The sequence below is a fragment of the Emydura macquarii genome, unplaced genomic scaffold (genome assembly GCF_026122565.2).
Source record: "Emydura macquarii macquarii isolate MOO-44397 ecotype Brisbane River unplaced genomic scaffold, CSIRO-AGI_Emac_v2 contig_3671, whole genome shotgun sequence".
NCBI lineage: Eukaryota > Metazoa > Chordata > Testudines > Chelidae > Emydura > Emydura macquarii.
The window spans coordinates 8,145,459-8,151,641 of NW_027133808.1; the positions used below are offsets into that span (position 1 = coordinate 8,145,459).

At 39.8% G+C, this 6,183-nt stretch overlaps 1 long non-coding RNA gene across 4 annotated transcripts; it reads left to right on the forward strand.

Moving 5' to 3' along the window:
• The first annotated feature begins 810 nt into the window (after window positions 1-810).
• Window positions 811-5,331, forward strand: LOC137145889 (uncharacterized). Of its 4 annotated transcripts, XR_010917781.1 has the most exons (5): window positions 909-923; window positions 1,860-1,907; window positions 3,389-3,457; window positions 3,991-4,116; window positions 5,111-5,331. It is a non-coding gene; the product is annotated as an uncharacterized lncRNA (long non-coding RNA). The 4 variants fall into 4 exon arrangements; XR_010917780.1 differs by lacking the exon at window positions 1,860-1,907 and having other exon boundaries at window positions 811-923; XR_010917779.1 differs by lacking the exon at window positions 909-923 and having other exon boundaries at window positions 1,640-1,907.
• Window positions 5,332-6,183: the final 852 nt, after the last annotated feature.

Consider the following 6,183-nt stretch of genomic DNA (forward strand, 5'->3'; position numbering starts at 1 on the left):
GGTCCAACTCTGTGGCACCCATAGAGCAATGATGGCTTGGGGTTTGAGTCAGTCTCCAATTTAATTGCAGTGTCATTAAAGCAAAAAAAAATTAATTCAATACATCCCCAGCACAGACACTTTAGCTGGGAATGTTTTTAGGTGTATTATATCTCCTTAGTTATGTGTGTGTACATCACACAAGCAAGAAAGAGGAGGGGAGGAGGGAGAGTGGAAAGGAAACAGCTGTCTTGCTTATGAAAAGATTTGCCAAGCTCATGTCTCTAGAAGTAATAGTTGGGTGTTCCAGGCCCTTAATTTGTGTCATTACTGGTGCAAAGGCTTACTCTATAGTGAAGGCTTCATTTTAGTTGTCTAAAATGCTAACAAAGGGGGAAGTGAAAACAAACATGGATGTTGTAATTAAAAAAAGGATGAGGATTTTGTGAGTGCTGCCAGTCACACTTTTTCCCATGGAGCGAAAGTTATCACAGTTGCAAAGTTCACTTACCAAAATGACTGGTTTTATCTATTCAGACAGGCCAACTCAAACACAGGTGGCTAGAATTAGAGATAAAAAACCCCTAGAATTAGGTTTTTGTTTTTTAATACATGCATTAGCTGAACACCGGCTAATTTGCCCTGTTGTGGTTGAACAGCAAAAGTTCTAATATATTTTTATTTTTGATTCAAAGTTAATTAACTGCTCTTGAAAGATGCCAAACAAGTCATTTAAACATTTTAGTCAGTGGAGTCTCCATAAAGCTTATTCACTTAGCTTGCAGCTGAGGGTCAGAGCCTGTGGGTTAAACCTAGTTCATTATCAGTAAGCCAGTTCTGCAAGCCTTATTAGTTGGTCAATAATTTAACGTCATCAGTTTCAAACAGAGGCCTAAATACAATGCACCAAAGGAAGCATGAATGCCATTGCATAATGCCACCCGGTGAGTCTCATTATGATGTTATTATGCTCTATCATCTTCTCAATTCCTGATACTTTAAGGTTCTGGATACTTGCTAATTGTGTCACTATGTACGTGAACTAATACAAAATATTTTTTTTAAAAAAGGAGAGTTGGGGCCCAGCACAAAGATTCTAGGTACACATTTTAAAATTGGTGAATTTGAGTTGAGGGTGCCCCTTGAAGCTGGATGACTCTGTGGAGTGTTCTGAATCACTTCTACAACTTGTGAGTCAAAATGAAGTCAGCATCAGAACCTGATTCCCCATTTGGGCTGCATCGCAGCTATGTCTGTAGCAGCCAATATTCATAAGTTGTAGACTCTCCTAATACAAACCTCTCCCAAAAGATATTCTTAGTGAATTTTCCTTGGAATGGTGGCAATTCAATTAGAGATCTAAGACATTCACCCAAAAGCTTTCTGTTTCTGCCAACACAGAGGTAGGTATAGATGTCTGTCTACAGGCATTTGCCTCTCCCCCAAGCTATCCTTATTCATCAAGGATCTGATTCTGCAACTTAGTTTCAATGGGACCTCTAACAGATAGCCTGGCTCTGCCACCCTGATTCACAATGAGAAGCACCTTACGCCGCTAATGGTCCCAACTCCCACTGAAATAAATTGGGCTACATAGAGTAAAGCACTACCCAGATGTGAGTAAGGGTGCTAGAATCAGGGCCTAAATGACTCAGCAAAATTGTTCAGCACCCTCTCTCAGCAGGAGTTTTGAGACTGTCCTCATCTCACTTTTGCCAAGGATAATGCTGAGATGTATTATTCAGTGCTTTCTAGATGTTGACAAAATAGTGCATTTTGAACCACAGTATGCATCCATCTACTTAGAGAATCTACTCCAGTACTAGGTGGTGATAGCAAGTAGTAACTAGCCAGGGAAATTTTCTTTATTTGCTTTTAAGAGCAAGATCATGGAACGGTGGAAATGGGCCCTTTCTTCTCCTTTCCAGGTCAGTCTTGCTTTTTGCATTCAGCATGTGTTACTAGCACCAGTCAGACAGATTGCCTTTACACCATGAAGCTGCTTTTTAAAAAGCAGATGCAGTTGGAGGCTGTTTTCAGATTTTGATTTATGGAATTTGATATCAGCAACTCTATACAATGCTTAAATGTTTGGGGGTTTTTAGGTTACTCTAGTGCTTTATCCCATTGCTCATCTCCCATTGACCTCAGTGCAGAAGCAGGGCATCTGTCCTCAGGAAAAGCCTGTAAAAGTTTCAGTATACCATAGCCTATTGATTAGTTTCTTTCGATGGTTCAAATGAAGTGGTATTTTCTTTTATTAAACCAGATGTAATTTCTCTGACATCTTGTGTTTATCAATGTTGCCACCAATTTCAGTGGCTTTTTCCCCCCATTGTGTGCTCTACACTCTATAATTCCACTCTCCCCAAAAACATTTAAATCAAACATTTAATACAAAAAAAAAATGCAAGAACTGTGGAACTTTATAGACTGTACTCACCAGCCAATGCATAAAGAATGTATAAAAACAAAAACTTTTGACTCAGTTGTCTAAAACAATTAATGTCTTAAACAACTTAGTTGTCTAAAACAATTAGTGATTTGAATGAATCATTAGAGAAATACTAAACTGATAGTCCTAGAAATCCAAGCCTTCTGTTTATATACAGGACCAGTACAGTACAAATAGAAGTATTCAGTAAATGTGCTCCTAACTTGATCGCGAAGAATGAACTTTTCACTCTAAAGGGTATACATGACTCATGTTCGTTCACTATTTGGCTCCTCTACAGAGATTACCAATAAGGATGTGGTTATTATGACATAGATAGTGGGAACTAGACAGAATTTTATCTAACTGATTTTACCTAGGTTGCCAAATAACAGCCAGACGGTAATATATTTTGATAATTGCTAATCAACAGACCCAATTCAAGGCATTAATCATTCCCTTTGAACCAGTCAGCTCCCACAAGCTTGCCATTTCTGTACTGAGCTCACAGACTTCCTAAAGAATCTAAGTGACCTAGCATTTATATAGCACTTTCCAGCAAGACTTTAGCCCTTACATGCTTACTGAACATTATCGGTTATTTACAGATAATATCTGAACTCAAACTTTAAAGCCAGAAGGGACCATCATGTTCATCTAGTCTGACCTCCTGCATGCTATAGGCCACAGAACCTCACCCACCCACTCCTATAATAGACCATAAACAGTGGCTGAGTTACTGAAGTCCTCCAATCTTTAAAGACTTCAAGTTACAGAGAATGCACCATTTACTTTAGTTCAGCAAGTGACCCATACTTCACACTGTAGTGGAAGGCAAACTCCTCCAGGATCTTGGCCAATCTAACCTTGGGGAAAACATGGTATGTAATAATGGTCATTTGGTTATTCAGCCCCAGTTTGGGGATTGTTGGAAAATAAGATCACAAACTAATCTTCAGAATTATTCCCTTTCAGAAACAGAGATAAGCAAAAGGGAAAAAGGAGTGGTGAGAGTGAAAAAAGAACCAAAGAAAAGCCTGAAAGGTTAGTACAAGAGGACAGAAAAGGAATGATATGCCGGAGGGGGGGCGGGGGAGAAGGGATGGGTTGAGAAGCTGGGAGGGGTCTAGACTCTTGAGTGGAGTGGGGTGAGGAAAGGACACTGCAAAAAGGGTTACCCAATGGGAGAATTTAACTGATTAAACTTATACTTTCAAAAATGGGGACCGTATATCTATAAATTTATCTTGGTTTTTTCTATTGCAAAACATTTTTATCATTGCCACCAGGCTCCCCATGTCAGAGCACCTTTTTGTGATAGTTGGGTACACTTGGGACTTCCATCGTTGTAGAACTAGACATTTGATATGATCAAAATTCTCTACCCGACCATTGTTTTTTCAAAGAATTTCCATTTCCAAGATGGATTAGGTAGACCTAAGAAGATATGGCCCAGCTGAAGTTCCACCTTGGTGGAGAGAAAGAAATTGGCCCAAATATTTACCTCTGTCCAGAAAGGACAGATTAAACCATGTGCTTTGGGATTGCCCTGTAAACTAGGATCTGCTGTATTGCAGAACCAGCATTTGTGAAGCCTGGCTCCTCCTGACCTGAAAAGTCTACATGAAGTCCAGTGCATCCTCCAAACCCAAATCTATGAACAATGCTGCCTGTTGGAACAAATCTGATTCTACTAAATGTTGGTAAGGGACATTGACAGCTCATGCTCTCATTTCTTTCTAATGTTGTCACGGCTGATTGCCGATTTCAATGATAGGTAGGAATACAGGATAGGCAACAGCCTAGGGTGACAGTGTAACTTTTTCAGAAAGCCCCAAGGTTGAGAGGGCAGGGAGGGAAGAGCAGGCAGTGCTGCAAAGGCATCTGGACTAAACTGGTATTGCAGAGCATGTTTAAGTTGAAGGTATTGCCATTCCTTCTTTGGGTCCAGTTGGAATTTCCCCCTGTGGACAGAAAAAGGCATGAAGGAATAAATTTCCAATGATGTGGTTTATGTGCAAAATCCCGCCCTCCCCCCCCCCCCATTCTTTTTAATCCAGTAGGGCCATATAACAGGTTTAGGGGGCAATTAAAATTTAAGAGTTACATTCATAATCTTCACTTTCGGGTAATAAGAGATTAAATTTAAATTTAGTAGCAGATGCCAGGCTTTCCTAGCAGCCAAAACTGTGACAGATTTCTCCTTAGGAAAATTGTAGAAGTATGAGTTTAGGACTGATTCTAGTGGTATTGGGGCTACAGATCCTTCCTCCATGTACAGCCAGGCTTGAAAGCCTGGGTATCAGGGTATGGGGGGAGGGGATCAACCATTGTGATTCTTTGCTCAAGCCTGAGGATTTATAGCAATGCCTAAAGTTGGGTAGACCGAAGCCTTCTAACTTGATAGGCAGTTGCATTTTTTTCAAAGAATAATCTAGGCTTGTTGCCCCCAAGATCTTGAAAATACTCTTAATTCTGAAAAGAAAAAAAAAAAAGCCACAAAAACAAACACAGAAGGGGGAATGTAAACTAGCAAGGAGCTAAGGACAAATAGAAGCTTTAGGAGGACATTCATCTTTAATATATTGCCTCTGCCCCAAAGGGATAGAAGGAGGGCCTGCCACCTATATAAATCCAAAGCTAGCTGTGTTATATGAGGATTTAAATTAATGTTGACTATTTATTTTATATTCCTAGGAAGGAGGACTCCGAAGTACCTTATTTCCATCTGCTGCCAATGAAAAGTATCATCTAAAAGGGTGACATTATGACATGATCCCCTTGAGAGATACTGAGACCCTCCAACTTGTTCCAATTAATCTGATGATCTGAGATTTTCCCAAATAATGTAATGCTTTGTTATATGTTGGGAATGTGCTGAAGGGGATTGCTGACGAATAAAAGCATATCAACATATACACATTTTTGTCTTTTGGGACCCTATTTTTATATTCTGGATCCCCCAGTGTGCTCTAATTTGTATTGTTTGTGGCTCTATGGACAACTCAAATAGGATGAGGAACAGCCCAGTGTAGTACCGCAATGGAGATTCAAAGGAGCGGATACATAGTTAAAGGTTGTAACACGGGAGCTAGGATTGGAGTACAAAAAAATCTAATCCAGGAAATGAAAGAGTGACTAAATTTTAAATTTTTGTAGCATGATGAACAAATACCTCCAATTAAATCTGTCAAAAGGCTTTATCCACATCCAGAGACAACATAGCCATCAGTTTTGAAGGATTTTGATAGCAGGACAGCACATTGATAAGTTGATGAGTGTCATGCAACCCATGATTCTTTTGTAAAAGGCCCACCTGATTCAAGTGTATTCTGTTCCTCATTACTTTTTCTAATTGTCCAGCTAGAATATTAGACAATATTTTAATAGCAGAAATGGTTAGATATTGGTCGATAGCTCGCACTTTCTTGGGCACTGTTGTCAGATTTAAGTATGACTGAGATTAAGGCTTCATTCACGGAAGATAGAGTGCCTTTACCAAAAGGTCAGTGTATACTTTGGCTAGTCTTTGAATTGGGCATAAAATACACCTGGAAAGCTGCACAGGCCCATGGCCGACTTCACATTGCCTATGGCAGTCAATTTCAGAGGCACATAATGAGGAAGTCAGTCAAATTTGTTGTTCTGTTAGCTGGGGGGGTTGCAGAAATCGGGCATATTCCTTAAGTAATTGATCATGAGGGGAGGGGAGGGTAGTCTTGTTCATTAATACTTTTTTGATCAGCAAGTATCTGGCCTTAACTTGAGCA